The sequence below is a fragment of the Athene cunicularia genome, assembly GCF_003259725.1.
Source record: "Athene cunicularia isolate RWA chromosome 1 unlocalized genomic scaffold, athCun1 chr1_part2, whole genome shotgun sequence".
Taxonomy (NCBI): domain Eukaryota; kingdom Metazoa; phylum Chordata; class Aves; order Strigiformes; family Strigidae; genus Athene; species Athene cunicularia.
This window is the reverse complement of record NW_020799092.1, coordinates 74463254-74484362: the sequence shown is the minus strand read 5'-3', so window position 1 is coordinate 74484362 and position 21109 is coordinate 74463254.

The window sequence follows — 21109 nt, the reverse complement described above, 5'->3', positions numbered from 1 at the left end:
TCGGGTAGATTAAAGGGCACTAGAAGTGAGATGTTTCTTATTGATTGCTCATTGTTAGCAACCCTTTGATTTTGGTGCCAAAGTGACTCCATACTTTCTTTTTCTTTTAGTGAAAGAAAATCATCAACTTTTTTTTTTTTTTTTTTTTTTTTTTTTTTTTCTTTTTAATATGCAGTTAAAAATGGAGATGGGGAAGAAACGTTAAGTCAGCTACAGGGAAAGGCTTGAGATCAGATCTTCCATTCAACCCAATCACTAGAAATAACACTGATGCACATCATTAAAAGCCACAACTTAAGCAGGGCTGTCAGGTCTTACTCTAGAATCAAAGTGTAGCTGTTCCTGACTTTAAAAATTGATACCAGTATAAAGAAAAACAGGAACAGGTGATTATTACTAGGGAAAAAAAAAAAAACTTTTTTTTTTTTTTTCCTATATTGGTAACCTCTGTTGGAAGAATCCTGCTGTACTTGGAAAACACTGTACTTTCCTAAGACAGTCTTGCTGTACTTTCCTAAGACAGTCAAGTCATGCTGTAGATTTTGTAAAGATATACACATGGGGTATAATCTCCACAGAGCTTAACAAGAGGATGTTATCAGAACAGCAAAAATCCGTTAATATTGACTTTGGGATCTGCTATTTCTGCAGCTCTCTTCTAAAAGTCATAACTGAAAAAGTTCTCTTGAATACAAAATCACAAACTGTTCAAGCACAAATATCTAAATGTAATGAGAAAGCAGATTCTGACACAACTTTTCAGGTTTTATTCTGCTGTCACTTGTGTGATTTCAAATGAAAAAGTAACAAAATATGTTCAATGCACACACAAAAAAAATCCTAAAGCACTGCACAGTTAATTTTAATGAGTGAACAATGAGCAAAGCAGAACTATGCAGACATGACTAAAGCAAAGGAAACACAGAGAAGTTGTGATACTTGTGTTGCACTTCATGCCTGCTTGGTACAGTGCGATACTTGACAGTTCGAGAATAGCTCCTCACCTAATTTACATTGGAGTAGCTCCAGTAGCTTCCCTGGGCTCACACCTTTTTCTGGCTTATGATCTTTTCTTCTGCCTCAGGTTGTGGCTGTACATCTCAGAAAGCTGGGTCTCCAAGTGTTTTGTTTTGTTTCTTTCCCAGTTTTTTTTTTTTTTTTTTAAATTTATTTCCTGATACTTATCTCCTCTCTGAAATATGATAAAATTAATCAGAAATCAGAAAGATCTGATAAACGTGGGAGTTTTTTGCATCCAGTTTTCATACAGGCCACATGACTGCAGGGGCATGAGGCTCAGACCAATGCCACCCTGGGAGCGAGGGTGTCCTTACCGCTCCATGGCAGCACATCTCTACATCGCTCCTGTGTTTCCTCCATGAATCTGTTTGCTTTGAAAAGATTATGACATGTTATTAAAGTGATGATATTGGGCAAACACCACGCTAGGCTTCTCTGACTATATACTTTGAAATTTTGCCAAACTAATGTACTGTTTATTAATGCTACTAAATTTTGCTCATGTGTTGTCTCATCCCACACAGTGGGTTAGGATAGGGGTGAATCTTGAGTTCCCCAAGAGCCTGTGTGCCTCTGGAAGAGCCGGGGCCACAGGGCGGCCGAGTCACCACAGTGACTCAGAGGAACAATTGTGCTGGTGACTTTATTAACTGACCACTTTAGTAAGTGAATGGAGACAATTTGGCAACAATCAACTGAGAACCGTCTGAGAATGAATAAAGGCACTTTGGTGATCAGACTGTTCTCCTAATAACCCATCAATTATCAACCCAATCGCAGTTCAACTCCTGCAAAACTTATACACATGAATATATGTGAGAGAGAGAGAGAGCAGAAAGAGGAGAGCGAAAAGAGAGGAGGAAGGAATAGGTAAAGGGGAAATCACCACCCTTGGATCCCGCATTGTCACAGAGCAGCCGGCATGATCGGTAGGTGGTGGGTCGCCAAAGACACACGTGGGGTATTGCCTTTATATAGTCTTTCCTATGCATGCACAGTAGGTTGTTCCAGAAGGTTCTCATTTTCTCAGGCTTGTACCTGTGCAGTTAGGATGTCTCTGGGCAAACACAGGAGGGGCAAACACACTGCCCCACCTCCACAGAGCTCACTCAGTTCCCCCTGCCAGGGCGTCCCTCTCGAGGTGTTTGAGACATCCTCTTTACAGTTTCTTGTTCATGAACATTTTGTGACACTGCAGAGATTTTTTTAATCTTCATTACCTAAACAAATAATTTCCACAAACGAATTAAAGGTGTTAGGATCCCAGAAGCCTCCTCACTTTGAAAAGATACTGTCAGCTTTCAAGGTACTCTTCTTTGGCATATATTAAATTTTTTGGACAAAAAAGGGTTGACAATGGCCAGTTCATAAAATCAAAAAAACAAAGAATGATGCTAGCAGAGATGAAGAAGTAGTAAAATGCCAGATCCTGGAATTCAAATTACTTTTTAGTTCAGTATCAGATATTTTTTTATTTTCATGCTTCTTTTAATCTACCAGTCTCAATACAAAATGTCTGTAATCTTTCATGACTAGAACTTCTTTGAACAGAGAAAGGCTGTCTTATTTTAATTATTGGAAATGTGCAAAAGCCAAATATTTTGTGCAATTTTGGTTCAATCTAAATTCATCCATCATCTATCTCCCACGTGCTAATCATCCTTCATCTCTCTCCCACCTGCTAATGAAAGGTAGACAAAAGGTCTAGTACCTTGCCACAGATCTCATAAACTGTATTGTCTCTTGGTATAATGTCGCTTTAAATTGCAGACATACATGATAGGAGAATATATTATAAAAGGAAAAAAAATCTTTGCTGAAGAGCATTGTGTTCTCACTGAATAAACATTAAGTGTAAGCCATGAGATTTTAACCCAGTTTCTTTTGCCAGCTTGATTCCATCAGTTGTTTTTCTGAAAGAAAAATTATCATAGTAATTGCAAATTAAAGAGAACTAAAATATTTTCCCACTATAAATGATCCTGGAAATTCATGAATTTTGAGATTGTTCCTCCCTGTAATTTTTCTGGATAGAGCTGATTTTTTCGTTCACCTAAACAGACAGATATTTAAGATCTCTAAAGGTTCAGCTGTCATCAATTTAAGTTTCAGATTTATGCCTAAATATCCTTCACATTTTCCCCTTAATCTTGTTGCTTTATGCTCCTGACAGTAGAAAGATATCATTGCTCCTTAAAAATGTTTTGAGTTTAAATACAGTAAAGACAAACAGATGCTTAAGAGTCTTATTTTAACACTAAGAATTTAACACTCAAGAATTTTGGTCTAGTCCCTGACTCTGTGTTTAGAGATGGTAAATCTATGCAGCTCACAGTTCTCAGATATAGAATACCTCAGAAATATGGCAAGAATCCTGCTTGACAAAAGTTTGAAGGGTGCTTTAAAGATATGTGGGTATTTTATATCTGTGAAAAGTATTAGCAAGAACTGAAAAACTTTAATTTCTCTTCAGCCTATAATCATCATTTTACTCCAGTGACACTTTTATCATATAATTCAGAGGGAGAAAGACTGCTTTGTTTTCTCCTCCATCCCTGTAATTTAGGTAAGAATCTAAAAAAATATCCCTGGCAATGCAAGAGACAAGCTGTCAATGAAAGATACAGACAACTTTACCACTTTAAAACAGGATTCTGTGCAAGCCTGGAACCATGATATGTTGCTATATTTAAAAGAGAACTACAATGGAGGATTAATAAAAGAAATGCCATCTGTCAGTGTTTTTGTTGAAAAAAAAGACATCATATTAAAGGAGCAGGAGCAGCCGGAAAAATCTGAAGGAAGAAAAGCAGTGCAGTGGTGCAATAGCACCATCCATGAAGTAGCAGAGTTACAAACTCGTCCTGGCCTGGGAAGGCACTGTCAAAGGACAGGCAGGGCAGCATTTTCTGCTGAGATTCAGAGAGGAGATCTCACTTTTACAGAGGCGTAGTCACAGGAAGGCCATTCTGTCTGTTTTGAAGCCTCTGCTTTGCATATATGAGCAACACAGAAGTCAGTCCTGACTTCTGCAGGCAGCTGACATGTAAATTCATACAGTGGGCGAGGGTCCTGCCGTCGGAGCTGCGCTCAGTTATGAACTGGGGATTTATTTCTACAAATTCTAGCTTGCATAGCAGTTGATGACTTCTGTAGCATAGCTTGTTACAGTAAGCACTGAGACTAGACAACATGCTAGAAGGATGGATTTGTCTACAGGGTGTTGTAAGAGGGATTTTTCTATTTGAACATGAAAGCTACACCTGGAATTCACAGCAGAGGCAGGACAAGACTACATCTGTTTCAGAACTGACATAGCTCCTCCAGAGTTGTACCACCTGGTCACCAAACATTGCCATTCTCTTGGGAAGTCCAAACTAAACATGGGAAATTAAGAACTGAGATAAATGCAGACTCAGTCAAATTTAGAGATGAGTTTAAGTGATTCAGTTTATACCGGCTGAGGTATAAACTCTTAATGATAGAGGGCTGGAATAATAGAGAGATGAAAGGTAAAAATTATATGTATTCATATTCACTTACGTTTATATCAGAATTCCTCAATTTCTCATCATTAATATATACACATATATATCTTTGTAACATTAAAATGATTAATCATGGTTTGGGTTCTTGTGGTAGCTTTGGGAAGAGCTCTGCAGACTTTTATTGGCAAGGAACACAACCCAGATGCGCGGAAACAGACTCTACAACTCGGGGAGAGTTAAAAAGTAGGTGTGTTTATTCCGGCACTGAGGTGCAAGGGGATTTCTCCACAAAGCTTGCACACCAACAGCACATCTTAACAGAAACTTATGGAGTGTGGATATACATATTCAATGGATTACATAATACAAACATACATATGCATAAATAAGGCTGGGTTAGTTCAAAAGGCTGATGTCAGCAGTTTATGTTCTCTTTTCACCTGTGCATTGCCTCTTGGTGGTCATCTATGGGGGTCATTTGGAAGAAGGCTCACAGTCCTCCTCACCTTGTACTTTTCCTCAGAGCATGCACAGATTCTCTTAGTCAGTTTCTTGAACAACAAGAGTAGTTCCAGCAAGTTTATCCCCTTTATTTTATCTAAAAGCACTAGCATACTAGTTTCTACTGTCCATATGTGGCTATCTATACTCTAAAAAGACTCAACTTCTTAGAACACATGTGCTTTCCAGGACATGTCTCTTAGTTCTTGGTAAGTTTCTACAGAAAACTGCTTTGTTTTGATGACCACAGTAATCCTTGATAAGTTTCCACAGAACAGTAAGGGCAAGCAGGATTATTAATCAATATTCAGAAATCATTATATGTTGCTATAAGTAAGTAAGTTGCAAAGCAGGTGACCATTTCCCTGTATCAAAGGTATGTCTGGCTTCACTAGAAATATGGCAGCTAGTGATCCAATTTCATATTTGTAACAATCTACAGTAATGGTCCCTCTCCAGAATTAAGAGCAATCAGATCAGCACATCCCAGTATGCCTTTAGACCTTGTGTTGCAGATTAAAGTATTAACATGGTAATGGTTTAACAGGAAATCAAGATTTATTAATAACAGCACCTGATCATTACAAAATAATTCAGAAAACATTATAAAAATAGTGACATCTACAGATTCTAAGATGACAAGTCACGCTAACTTACTTTGTGGTATCTTAGACCTATACATATTTACATGCACAAGCACAAAACGCACAAACATACACAGAGACAAAAGTATTTGGATCCAGTAGGATGAAGTATGTACCCACACACACCAGCAAGCGGAGAAAGAGTGGATGGAAAAGAAACTAACTCAAAGTAAAATTTCCCTCCTCTCAAGTTTAGTGTAAATACTCACAATGCCTCAGCATTCCTTAACGGGCAATAACTGAGACTCGAGCGGGTTGACTTTGCCCTGGCCTTCCATCAGCTCTGACAGCAGACGACACCTTAAGGGTTTCAGTACCTGAGAGGAGTCCCAGCCCAGGGGAGATGCTGGTCACAGGCCCACTGCGATCCAGGAGAGCTCAAAGGGTCTCCCTTGTGGTCACAATTTATAAAGTCCAAGATAACTGACTTTGGTCTGTTACTTTTTGCTCATGCGCAGCTCGAACAATGAAGTATTCCGGTGTCTTCCAGCGGTTGCACAAGAACTTGATGAATGTCCAACTCTGTTATTGTTCCTGTTTGACCCCATGCCAGGCACCAGTGTGCCAGGCCGTTCGGTATCCGAGCAGTCAGGAGGGCAGGAGCCAGGCTCGTTAAAGAGGAACCGTAATGTTCTGATTCACTGCCCTTCGCAGTCCTTATCTCCACAGACTGGGGTATAGCTCAGGGAAGGTGGGTCGAGTCACACCTAGCACCAAGCAGCCCAACAAGGAGAGGTGAGAGGGGTGAGAATTGCACCACCACACCTTGATTAGACAAAGAAAGAAATAGGTTTTTGTTTTTCCTGCAGAAGTCACACATTTAATTGGTGTTGCTTAGTCGGCAAAGGGAAAATTACAGGATGAGTTACTATTGTTCAAACATTAAAAAAGGATCTCCTTTTTCTCTTAATACTGACAAACTGACTGAGTTTAGATTACAGGAAAGCCTTTCAATATAGAACACTGGAACTGGTTTCTTGAGGAGTTTACAACTTCTTTCTTATGGAAGCTCCTATGAAAGTCAACATAAGCAACTGTGAATGATTACACAGTTGAACTTGACCCTGCCAGTAGACAAAGACATAGATAAATATGGATAACCCTTCTAGCACAGATTTTGATCATTATTACACCACAATCTCCACCAAATTTAGTGTCAGCCTGCCTAATGCAGATGTGAGCTATCTGCGTACTTCAGCTGAAGCCTGAGTCTTGGCCACTGGAATATGAAGACTTTCAAAGAATAATCAAGTGCTCATTGAGGCTTCTGGATCTGCAGTGTCAATCTGTTTAACCTCAAAGCACCTTCCACACAACGGACTGCCGAATTGCCTTGATTTTAGTTTGGAGGAGTACTTAAAAAATATATTAATCTATAGTGCACACTTAAAACATTAGTAGGCCTGAAACTCTCCAGCTTTGAGATAGTCCTACAACTTTATCAGCTTCTAGAAGAAGCTAATGTTTCTGTTCCTTGCCTAGCTTAGTACTAGCTGTCCTCAGTTCATAGCAGCATGCTGTATGTATTGGGTTTATAAGGCAAGAGGAGGCTTAAACCTGCAGCTATGGTGTAGGTTTTCTAGTTTAAAACCATTATACTCCGAATTGTGCTGTGTGATACATTCCCTGGCACAAGTACAGCTCCACAATATCTCTTGTTTTATGACTTCATACACTGGACATCACCTCAGATACTGGCTCAGCAATAAAAAAAGGCTGTAGGGAGACTGAATATGTGCAGGTTGTGCATCTTGGCCTGCCAAGATTTACAGATGTGATTGATCTTACTTTCATGTTCCCGTTTTAGTCATAATTTCTAGCCCATTCTGTTGTTGTGAGCTGAAAGCAACACTTGTATAAGGTCAAATGTTTAAAATGTAGGAAGAAAAATCTTTCCCACACTTTTCCCATACTTTTCTGAAGCACTCCTCATCTTATATATTTTACTGATTTGCAGTTGATTCTCCTCCTTCTATTCCTGTAGTATTTCTTAATGTGCCATTTATTTTATTTACACTCTTTAACTTACCCGTTACCTTTAGGCTAGACTTCTCCATAACATTAGGGGAAGAAGGAAAAGCTTCAAGGTCTGGAACACATAAGAAAATAAGCACTAACAGTTGTAGTTTTTGGGAATCCCAAAAGACATTAGAAACAATTTTGGAATAAATATTTTGGCATCCAGATGACATTTTAAAAATATTTACCCTAAAATGTGCTTATTAACACAAAAAATCACTTGAAACTAGCCATGGTGGATGAGTCTGTGGTGCAGACAAGGTTGTGGAAATTACTAGTGCTAGTCTCTATGCTGGGTTGAATCAGAGACTTCCCATAAAATATTATGTGCCTTGATTTCCCTGCTGGTAGAGCTAGAAATAACTAACTGTTGCCAAACTTTCCTCTGGCTTGTTTAGAGAACTTAAAAAGATGCTAATCCTTTACTAAGGAAAGTTACAGTGAGGCTCTTATTATATGCATGGCCTTGAGATGATACTATAAAACCACTATTTTGACTTGAGTAAAAAAAAGAGTGAATAATTTTTCCACATCACAGATCCTCCTCAAAATTTATACGTCCAAAATATATAAGAATTCACTATTTTTGGTTTTAAATGTGCATAACAATTCAGAAGACCAAATGGACAGTTCATTTAATAACTGGACTCTCTTCCTAGAGTTACCAAAAGCTCCAAGCCATTCAGCATTCCTGACTTCAACTTTTATTCTTTATTTGTATGTCTGTCACTAGATGGCAGACTTGGTATTGTAGCTGTTAGTAAAAATCCACAAGAAAAGCTGCTCCCCATCAAGGAATAAGAAATACATCTACTTCTCCACAGAAGGGACAATGAGTTTGACTGTGCAGAAGCATGAAGATTGCAGAGATCAATGAGCAGTGATTAAACAGTTTGTTATATTTTGTTGCTGGCCAGTACAATATCATTTTCTGAGCATATCCCTTTATTTTTATTCCAATGATTATGTCCAGATGTTAAACTCATGATGGAGCAAAGAATCTCTAGACAATATCTAACTTTGGGACCAACATCTGGTATAATAAAATTTTTGCCATTAGTTCTTATTATGTCTATGAGAGTATGTCACTATGTCTGTCTTTGAAGACTGAGAGTGAGAACTGCTATACTGGTACCTGAATGTTAGAAAAAGACAACATAAAATGCTTCCCAGGCTTCTATTCTGAAATCAGTAGAGGTCTAAAATCCTGAAATAAATTTATGCAATATATTTGTTTTTTTTAAAGAAGTCATACACTCCTACTAATCTTAATCCATCCCATCCCTATGATCTTGATGCCAGTGCCAGCAACAGATGCCCAGAGCCTGAGGAGGGATCACAGGTCAGCAGGAGAGCACCTGAAGAGCAGCACAAAGGAATCCCAGCCACTCCAGCCGGTCCATCAGCTTCATCGGGGGCCCAAATGAAATGCCTCTATGAACACATGTAGCAAGGTGAAAAAATAGAAAAGTTAGAGATGTGCACATGTCTCCAGGGCTATGATCTTACTGGCATCATGGAGACATGATAGGATGGCTCCTATGGAGTACTGAAATGAAAGGAAACAGGGAGAGGCAGGAGAGACCCTCTATGTCAGTGACCAGCTGGAGCACGTGGAGCTCTGCCTGGGGATGGATGAGGAGCCGGCCGAGAGCTTATGGGTCAGGATTAAAGGGAAGGCAGGGACAGGTGACATTATAATGGGGGACTGCTACAGGTCACCTGAACAGGAAGACCAGGCAGCTGAGGGCCTCTATAGAGAGAAAGGAGCAGCCTCACAATCACAAAACCATGGTCCTCATGTGGGACATCAATGACCCCAATAGCTGTTGGAGGGAAAACACAGCAGGGCACAAGCAGTCCAGGATGTTCCTGGAATGCACTGATGATACGTTAATTCTCCAAGTGATAGAGGAGCCAGTGAGGAGAGGTGCTATACTGGACCTTGTTCTCCCCAAAAAAGAGGGGCTGCTGGGGAGTGTGAAGTTCAAGGGCAGCCTTGGATGCGGTGACCATGAAATGGTGAAGTTCAGGATACTTAGTGCAACTTGGAGACCTGCTACCTGGAACTTCAGGAGAGCAGACTTTGGCCTCTTCAGAAATCTGATTCACAGTGTACTATGGGATAAAACCCTGGAGGGGAGAGGGGCCCAAAAATCAGAATAATACTCAAGGATCACCTCCTCCAAGCTCACAATCAATGCATCCAAAAAAGAGAAGGTCAGACAAAACCATCAGGAGGCCTGCATGGATGAACAAAGAGCTTCTGAAGAAGCTCAAACATAAAAATGAAGCCTACTGAGATAAGAAACAAAGATAGGGAGCCTAGGAGGAATACAGAGAAACTGTCCAAGCAGCCAGGGAGCAGGTTAGGAAAGCCAAAACCCTAAAAGAATGGTCAGGGATATCAAAGGCAACAAGGAAACTTCTTTAAATACGTTGGTGATAAAAGGAAAACTAGGGAAAATGTGTGCCCTCTGCAGAAGGAAATGGGTGATGTAGTTGCTGGGATATGGAGAAGGCTGAGGCACTCAATGACTTCTTTGTCTCAGTCTTCACTGGCAAGTGCTACAGCCAAACTGCCCAAGATACAGAAGACAAAGAAGGGAACAGGGAGACTGAAGAACCACCCACTCTAGGAGAAGATTAGGTTTGAGTCAATCTAAGGAACATTAAGGTGCATAAATCTATGGGACCTGATCAGATGTATCTGCATGTCCTGAAGGAACTGGTGGATGAAGTGGCTAAACCACTACATATCATATTTGAGAAGTCATGGCAGTCTGGTGAAGTTCCTGTTGACTAGAAAAAGGAAACATAACCCCCATTTTTAAGAAGGCAAAAAAGGAAGACCTGGGAAACTACAGGCCAGTCAGTCTCACTTCTGTGCCTGGCAAGGTCATGGAGCAGATCCTCCTGGAAAATCTGCTAGGGCATAAGGAGGTGATTGGTGACAGCCTGGCAAATTTGTTGGCCTTCTATGATGGAGTTACAGTTTTGGTGGATGAGGGAGCGGCAACTGACATCATCTATCTGGACTTGTGCAAAGCATGTGACACTGCCTCACACCATATCCTTGTCTCTGAATTGGAGAGACATGGATTTGACAGATGGACCACTCAGTGGATAAGGAATTGGCTGGACGGTTTCACTGAAAGAGCTGCAGTCAACGGCTTGATTTCCAAGTGGAGACCAGATGAGTTGTGTTCTCTGGGACTGGTATTGGGACCAGTGCTGTTTAACATCTTTATCAGAGACATGGACAGTGGGATTGAGTGCCCCTAAGCAACTTTGCTGACAACATCAAGCTGTGTCATGCAGTCAACACTCTGGAGGGAAGGGATGTGCCATCCAGAGGGACCTTGACAGGCTTGAGAGGTGAGCCTGTGCAAACCTCATGAAGTTCAACAAGGCCAAGTGCAAGGTTCTGCAACATGGGTCAAGGCAATCCCATGCACAAATACAGGCTGGGCAATGATTTGTTTGAAAGCAGCCCTGTGGAGAAGGACTTGGGGTTACTAGTGGATGAAAAACTGAATATGAGTCAGAAATGTGCTCTCTCAACCCAGAAAGTCAACCGTATCCTGGGCAGCATGAAAAGAAGCGTTGCAAGTAGATCAAGAAAAGTGATTCCCCCCCTCTATTCTGTTCTCTGTGACCCCTCTGGAGTACTGCATTCATCTCTGGAGCTCCCAACATAAGAAAGACATGGACCTGTTGAAGTGAGTCCAGAGGAGGCCATGAAGATTGGGATGGAGCACCTTCCCTGTGAGGACAGGCTGAGAGAGATGACTTTGTTCAGCCTGGAGAAGAGAAGGCTCTGGGGAGACCTTAGAGTGGCCTTCCAGTACTTAAAGGGGGCTTATGAGAAAGATGCAGAGGGACTCTTTATCAGGGAGTGTAGTGATAGGACAAGGACTAAGAGTTTTAACTTGAAAGAGGCTAAATTTAGATTAGTTTTAATGAATAAATTCTTTCCTGTGAGGGTGGAGAGGCACTGGCACAGGCTGCCCAGAGAAGCTGTGGCTGCCCCCTCCCTGGCAGTGTTCAAGTTCAGGTTGGACGGGGCTGTGAGCAACCTGGGCTAGTGGAAGGTGTCCCTGCCCATGGCAGGGGGGGTGGATATAGATGACTTTTAAGGTCCCTCCAACCCAAACCATTCTGTGATTGCCATTTTATGATCTAAGAAAAACCCTCTTTGGTCTCCGTTCCTGGCACCATTCTATAATTTTTCCCACCTGTCATGTCTTTCCTGATGCACATAAGATCTCCACAAAGTTTTTCGGGCAGACACAGAGTTGTAGCACGTGAATACTGGCTTGGAAAGAACAGTGCAAAGATCTGTTTTAACCACTAGATGGTAGCAAGACCGTACTCCTGCAGAAAAGCAGTCTGAATCTTTTGGGTTGCAGTTTATACCATAAATGAACGGAACTAATGGGGTGGCAGGTAATCGCCAATATACAGTTCAGTCCTGAGGGGAGTTTTGCTACTCCTGAAGTATTTCACCTTTACATAAAAACAGTTTCCATGTTCTGAATCTGTGTCAGCAATCTCTGAAATTCAGACTTTTAATTTTTCCCATTTTTATTCATGGTGAGGTTTTGTTTGTTTATTTTATGAAAAGAAATGAGACAAAGAAGGGAAAGAGGGGGAGAGAACAACCAGTGGATTTTATATGGAAGGATTGTAATGAACACAGGATTTAGGACCTTAGAAATGTCCACTGTTGTCTTTCTCATTGGCTACCTCCTTCATTATAGAGTTCAGAAGTACAGTGGTTTTTAAAAAATGAAAGACAGTATTAATTATGAAGTTTTAATTAATTATCATGTTTCAGAGACATAGGATTTCCCTAATAAACTTTATTACCCATAAACTTTATTAAGCCTCAGATAATTTGTTAGGATGTTTCATCTATATGCCTGTTGAAAAAGAATATTCCTTTTTTAAAGGACATGGTACTTGTTGCTCTTAGTAAAGGGAAATGTACTGTATCTTAAGCAACTTACAGGTTTGCTGTAGTCTGGGTCTATGGTATATCTCAGAGCTTACACTTCAGGGTTGGTGCATGCATCTGAAAGTCCTGCAGTGCATTCTGGGAAAATATGGACCATCCTCAGATATAGGGAACCAAGGAGGAACCAGGGATATCACATGCTCTGAAGAAGTATCTAAAGTGTATCAAGACATAACTTTCTTAATTTTTCAAGACCATTTATAAAGTACTTCAACATCTGTCAGATTTTAGAAATTGGCTTCTGGAGACAAGCATGATGTTCTAAGCAGAAGGGAAGGCTGAGGAAAAAATGTGTGCAAATACTTTGGCTTGAAAGGCCGGAACAGAATGTTGATTGTGCTGGTATCTCTGGAGTAAAGTCCTTGGCTGTTCTGTAAATTGGTGATACTGTATCTGAACTCCCAAAAAGCACAGCTTCAGTGTACAAAAATTAAGATTTTTTGAAAAATAAAGTTATAAATTTCTCCCCCTCCCAATCTTATCTAATTAGGATTGTATTAAAAAAATATATTTAAGAGTATAAAGTGTTTCAGAAGTTTGTATGTGCCTTGTGTTATAATAATAACCACAGCTCTGCATCAAATGAAGGATTTATCAGTGGGTTTAGAGCTCTTTGGCTTTTTTTTTTCTGTAACTTGAATAGAAGATGTCAGGAATCCTTTGATAATATTTGTGAAAACCATTATTTAGTAAACCCAAAACTGAATAGATTATGAAAAAATTAATTAAAATAGCAATGAATTTTAAGACTATAAAATAATAGATGTATCTTATCCTCTTAAACTTTAATTATTCTGTTCAAAAAATTACTTGTTAATCTTTTATGCTGTCTTAAAGTTCGGAAGCAAAACAAAGCACTTCAGCAGGATGAAAGCAGCACGTTCCAAGTTTTATTTACTGTATCATGAAAATTTGGGTACGGAATTTGTCCCGTTTAAAAAAAAAAAAAAAAAAAAAGGCAAAAAAACCCCACCCAAACAAACTAACAAACAAACAAACCAACCAAAACGCTTTTTGAATCTATCATTGTCCAAGGAAAAGTTTACTGCTGCCCTTCAGTGTGAATCCCTTTCTGACTTTTGCCTTATCTTTCCCAGGACCAAATGACCCAGCCAGAGCAGTGGATCTCCCAGCACTCCTGTCAGTTTTCAGTCTGCTCTCTGAACAGCTCTCTGTGGGTACTCTCCGGGATGACAGCAGCATTGTCCCTGGTGCTCCTCTCTGCAGACAGTTTGGAAAATGCCTGTTGATTTATCCTTTTGAGCAAAATGTTAAATGGTTTTCTCTGTTATAAACTGTGCCCTCAGTTATAAATATAAGATCTTGTATTTCTATAGCTTGATAACACAGATATACAGGGGACCAAAGTAAACAAAAAAATAACTTCCAATTTTTAAAGACTTATGCCATCCAGAGGACAGTTTTGGAGAGGTAGCAATGTGGGAACTTTGCAGCAACACTTCTAGGGGCACATTTGATGAAGGGCAAGTCAGCTGGCTCTCTTGAGCAAACATCCCAGGTCTGATAAAAAGCCAGACTCCCCAGGACTAGTAACACACTTGCCAAGCCTTCTATTTAGAGACTGAAACCAGTTTTGGATCAGAAGTGAACATATGGAACGCACATGTGTTTACAAGTTAGCTGGGGCCTGTGAGAGCCTCTGGCTATTTATTCATGTGTCCATCAGTACCCTGCCCTCTTGCACACTGGACATCAGGGTGCTATCCTTCTCTCAAGCTTCTGAGTGCTTAGATTTTTCTTGTTTTTCTGTGTTTTTACAGGGATAAAATCATAATAGTTAAAAAAAAAAAAAAAAAAGCTCTCAACACTATCTCATTGTGGTTGATGTATGTGCTATGATTGTTGGTATTACTACTAGTGCTTTTGCTGTCACATAGAGGCATATGAGCAAGTACATTCCTTTCACACAGGCCCGTGTTCCTCTAAGCTGTAGCCATCATCATACCAGGAGTGAAACATAAGGACAGTAGCCTCTGATGATGATAGTTAGAATGACATCAAAGATGTTGATGTGGATAATTTATTCTACCTTTGGGACTGAAAACTCTTTCTGCATGGCATAGTAATGTGTTGTGAAGACATCCCTTTTTTCAGGGAATTTGTCGTGTTTGTAATGCTACACCACCATGTAGCATTATAAAAAGTGTGTACCAAAGGACTGACAATACTGTTTTGTACAGAGAGACAACCCATGCCTGGAGAGCTCCATGTAGGAGAGGTGTCAGTAGGACATCAGCAAGAATTTGAGCTCATCGGTATGACTGTGACTGGACAATCAGGGTAAGGATCCTCCCACATTCAGTGCACTAATTTGACAGGGATGGCATCAGCTGCTAGAGCCTGCACCTCCTGTGGCTTAGGGAGTGCCCTTTCTATAAATGCTTTGCATGAGGACTCCTGTGGGCTGAAGCACAACCTGAAGGAGCAGGGAATGGGGCTTGTGACAGCTTTTGGATAATGGGATTAGATACTGGTAGAAACAGCCCTTAAAAAAATAACATAGTCCTGGTGCCTCTAAAAGAATTAAGATTAGATAGGGCTCATATGTTTTTGGCATTCAAGCCAGAGAGGCTTGATTCTGATTCATCATACTACGAAGTTAGACCCGGCTTTGGTAGAATTAGTCCCATTCAGTGATTCCTTCCCTTGTTTCCTCAAGCTCTGCACAAAATATCTGAGTTATTTAGACTCTCACATTAAAGAATATCGAAGATCAAACGTGTAAGAGGCAAGGCAAATAACTTGCTTTCCTTATAGTATTTTATACTTCTAGAGGACTCCACTATGGGAGTCCTTTAGGTTGATAATTGAGGAAAGAGTGTATTTTTAAATTTCCTATCCCAATTCTGTCACTACCAAAAAATTTATATAATTAAGGAATATTTAACTGAGAAAACTGGCAGAATCTGTGTCTTTTTCCTATCACAAAACTGTGACCTTAGGATTTCTTCAGATGCAGGTAAACACATAGGTAACAGAAAAGAGAGTTTTCATTTGAATGATTATGTGGCATTAATCTCCATTTCAAAAAAGTAATGACACAAAGGAAAAAAAAATGTGGTCAACTATATCTGAGGTCTTATCACACAAGTACATGGTTTTAATTTCTTTTTATTTCAATTTTTACTAGAATTTTTCTTCTTTCAGCAACTATTGTGTCACTTTTTCAACTCTAAACTCAGAAGTAGAACCATTTATTTTAATGTAGTTGAACTCCGTTTGCAATGATCCCAAGTCTTGTTATCTACAGCAGTATTACAGAAATGATTTGTTTCCTTCTCAGTATTTATTTGAAATAAAGATTCCCTGAGAAATCTCAGATCCTCTACATTTGTTTTAGAAAAGGACTATATGTAATGAATACCAAGCAGTCAGGTACTCCTACTGAAGTAATCCCTAACTACTCTTTAATCATGTTAGCAAACTGTGAACATTTCTGGCCAGCCTTACTGCACTACCAGCAAATAATGTCTTTGATGTTCCTTCATTTTAGATCCCTCAATGCCTGTTCTTAGTGGTGAAACAGAAATAGCCATGCACTACAGATCTTCTGCTAAATATCTTTGTTCTATAGCACACAATGATCCTTATTTGAGGAGAGATAAAGGGTCTGGAACATACAGTTTATGAGACTTTTTAAAATGGAAAAATAATCAGGAAAGTGTGCTAGAACAGGAACACTTAAATAAATCTATTCAGGGAAAAGGCTTTTGATTCCAAAAGTAACAAGTCTTTTCTGAATGATTGCATTCCCTGACAGTGTCTTCTCCTGAAGACGGTATAAAAAAAATATTTAAACTCATAGGATAGTCACCTCATGCAACCTAAGCTTTGGGAGAGGGATGAGATGTTTCAGAACACTGAAGAGGAAGACCATTTCCTGCCAAATATTACTTTTTAATAAGTCTAAAAACTCTGATGCTTTCCAAGTTGTCAAGGGCAGAGGGTGGGTGGTACCACCACAGTCTCAAACTATCAAAAAAACCCCCAACTTCTAGGGTTGGACTAGAGAAGAAATAATGTGAAATCCCCCTCTACTAATACAGTATCTTAGCAACTCACAGCATTTTTCAGGTATGTGTCTTGATGGTACCCTGCTAACCATAGAAGGGACTGAGATGTACAAAAATGTGTCCAAGAAAGCAGTGTTATGACCTAGAGCCCAGGGAGTCGTAAAGGTTCTCTGATCCTCTTGGGTTAAATTAAGGTGAAATGACACCAGATGAGCGGTTAAAAATTTTACTTATGGTAGACAAAAAAAAAAAAAAAAAGGATAATAAGCAATGTGGTCTCTTAGAAAAATCTTTATGAATGAAAATAAAACGAAAGGAGAGAGAGTCAAAGAAATCTGGTCGCCACCCCAGGTTCCAGCATTATCTCAGGTCTGGTAATCTTGGGTGGTGGGTGCATACACACAAAGTTTTCTGTCACATTTTAAGTTCTTGTTAGCTGATTAACATGCTAGACATAGAGAGACAGGTATTCCATGAGCTCATTTCTGTGAGAGATGAGGAAAAAGGTGGAGCATGGGTTCTATGCATGCATTGAGGGGGAATGGAGTGCACCAACTCCCTTGTTCAACTGAGTCAGTGGTCATACTCACCCTACTGCTTTTACTTCTCCTCCAGTTCCCACAGATTTTTGCTGACTTCATGCTTCTTGAGTAATCATCCAACTTCTGGGGCCAGATGCTCACCTCTTATCAGTCCTTATCACCTCTTCAATGGTGAAGGCACTAACAAGGCCTGGATTGTATCAGGCTTACACAATGGAGCCACAGACTATCGGGTTTACACAAGGGAGCCAGGGATTGATTAGCTGTACAACTCCCCCCTTTAAGACTTTTCTAAGGAGTCTGCAACTGTAAGGGAGTGGGGACATGCATCCTTCAATACTTTTTGCACTTCCTTTGGCAGCGTTCCTTAGAATAATCACAATGGCCTCAGTTTGTCCTTGAGGTTTTCTGTGTTGGTGAATGTTTGAGGCATTAATTCCTTCTGTTCCTTACAGGCAGGAGAAATCATAGCAGGAAAAGAAAGTAAACCCAGGTCTTTGGTCTCTGCACTTCCTGTCATCATCAACTACACTATTTGTCTCTGCTTGAGGAATGAAACATGAAACAAGAGAGGATGACCTATGAAGAAATGGAAACCAATGTGACGCTGGAGGAATATATTGATCAAACAGGTTAGATAGTTATACAAACTTCCATAAATTGGTAAGACTGAAAATACTTTAGTCGCATAGCTACAGCTGTTTCTGCGGCATTGGAGATTGCCTCAGCTCTCAAAACCTTAGAGTCAAGCTTCCATAAGAAGCAGAAGACCATATTAGGTGGTTACAGTGATGAAAATATCTATAGCAGATGATGAGGCAATCAACCACAGCAATACTAATATGTTTTATGATGAAAGGACACCACCCTTGCTCCCCTTGAAGTATATATTAATATTTTTCAACATCTGCTACCCATCTTCTTGATGGTAGGATATAAATGGACTGGTTTTAGCTTCTTTTTGTACTGGCTAGACCTACATCTCAAGGGCCACTGTGAACTGTGCTTTTGCACTACTTTCACCATAATTATTCTTGGGTATCTGAAATTAAAACCATCTGAGAAAGCTACAGAATAGAGGCATCTCAGAAACACAGGCAATTTAAATAGTGATTACATGAGTCATAGTGATGACCATGGGATTTTGGCAAACAAATCTGCACCTTAAAAGTTCATCCTCTCTTCCTCTTTTTTCCTAGTTGTTTTTCAATGGACCTCTAATGAGTTAACAATCAATGAAAGAAAGATCTTCCTATATTCTGTTCTTGACATTTATAAGAATACATCTCGGAACATTAGAATGACTTTCCCATGTCAGTCTTTGAGTAATTTTAGAGGGTGCTGACAGAGCTCAGACTTCAAGGTTTGTTAGGAACCAGCAGGATGCACAGGACTAGATTTGGCACCTGAAAATGCAGATACTCAGAATTTCCATAAGTAACTGTATGCTCAACTCCCACAGCTTTTCATGAATTAATTATCTGATTATCAAAGAACATCTCAGTAGCTGCTCACCCTTAAGGCCTTCCCAGGGCTGCTATTTGAGACATAAGTCTTGATGACAGAAGGTCTACAATTGTCATGTATTGTGGAAAAAGAGAGGTTTTGGACTTAAGAAATGTAATGTTCTGCTGCCAATTATATACCCAGCCTGAGTTGCTGACAGTTTCCTTTTCCTTTCATACTTAGGCAACATCTCGGTCACAGAAAATGAAGCAAAGGCCTCAGGAAAGAAACAGAAAAATGTATTTTGAGGGAGAAAGAAGTGAAGCTCTGAGCCAACTCTCTGATGCCTGGTCTATTGAGAAAATTTAGACAGAGTCTCCTGCTTCTGATTTATGAAGGAACTTTCTGGGCCAGAATGAATTTCTGAAGATCATAATCTACACAAATATAACAAACAGAAGAGAGCAGGAATCATGAGTATAAAACAGTGCATTTATTTTCGTCCTCTTCTGAAACTACTTTTCAGACTAGTGATGTAGATTCTTTATCATACCGGATAGCCATAGCACCGCTGAAAGGAATACTGGAGACAACAGGAAGAAAAAATAGGCACACAAACCATTCAGAGCTATGAAACCACACAAACATTCAGGGCTATAAAATACAGCAGACGGAAAAACACTGGAAGGCAGAAGAAGACTAAGACACGTAATTAATTAGTAATGCCCTATGAAATGAAAACATCATGGGATTTAAAAAACAGTGGTAGGTCCATGGAGTTGGGCTTCTATGCTTACTATGCATATTTGGAGGAGAGAAAGAACTTGCCTATCAGATATTTGTGTGTGAATGTGGGGTGTTGTTTGGGGGAGGGAGTTTTCCTTCCTTCAAAAGATTTTGTTCCTTCAGTCTTGGATCTAATGAGAGCCAAATGGTTCCTGGATGCAATTATTTCATAAGATCTGTTGAACAGACATTAGAACTTTCACCTGCTGTAATCTTAGCTCAAATACAGCTTGCAATAAGGAGGAAGAGTGCAGTGTCCTGGTGCCTTCTGGAATGAAATCTTTCAATTTATAGATAATAAATCACTTGAAGCTGAAAACCACATTTAAGTAACACCTCATTGAGCCTTTTTAAAAACATTTTCTCTTGGTCTACCACATGTATAAATAGAGTTGAATAAAAATGATTTGTCTTGCTGATAATGAGAATAAAAGCACCGGTAGCAGGATAATATATGCTTTTAGAAAAATCTTGTTAATGTTCTTTAAAATGCTTCCCATCATTCAGACAATGAAAAGCTGCCTTTTGGTTTTTTGTGCTGAAGGAAGGAAATATTGAAGGAGAAAATCTTCTGTATTTTTAAAGGACAGATTTATTGGCTAATAGGGATAAAGGACTATCTGTCTGAAGGAGCTTGGAGGAACATGTTCAGGAAAGTGCTGTCATGGTGAAAGGTGCTAATATACTCATTGGGGTGTACTGATTTAGATATCCCAGGATGAAACCCCTAATGTTATAATTCAACAGAGAGGATCATGACAGATATGCCAGGGCACAGAAAATCCTCTCTTTTTATTTTTCTCCTCTTTGTTATTTTTGGGCTTTTTTGGGGGTATTTTGTTGTGGGATTTTGGTGTGGTTTTTTTTTCTCCCTAGACTATTTTGCTCTTAATTTTTCTTCCAGAGTAGCTTTTTAGAAGTTCACAGCCAGGCTCACCTTTCCAGAAAAGGCTGAGCCTGGGTATTATTAAAGTGCAAAACTGTTAGTGACAAGGAGAAAGAGAGATCTGGTACATCGGTTAAAACTGTGAGAGGGGCACAGAGGAAAAGGCTGGCTCTTCTAAGACCAAGGCAAATTCTTTTGATGGAAGTGACTGAAACAGTAAAAGATTCTCATCTATACATGGTTTCCCTATAAAATCACTTATATTTGAAAACAAAACCCCTAAAAAATTACAAAATATTAGAGAAAAGAGAAGAAATTACATTATGAGAAATAAAAATGGAAGACTGTTAGAGAAAAAGTAAAAAAAATAAAAGTAAAAAAACCCTTTCCTCCACTATCCCACACTGCAGCCAAGTTGTGTGATAGTCTTTTGGTTGCTTTAGTTTGCAGATATCTCAAAATTTATTCATATGAAAATTTCTCTATAGACAGTTAACTACAACCCATGCCTCACAGATTCCTTTGTGTCTTGTGAATCTATTGAGAAAAAAGTGTTATACTACTTTCAAATTATCTTGCACAGATTTCTGATCTTCACAATGAAAAGACCATACTGCAAACCAAAAAAAAAAAAAAAAAAAAAAAAAAAAATATCTTGCTGAATTTTCTTCTGAGATGCTGTGGTATCACAACAGGGTTGAAGAGCCAGAGTATTGGTCAGGC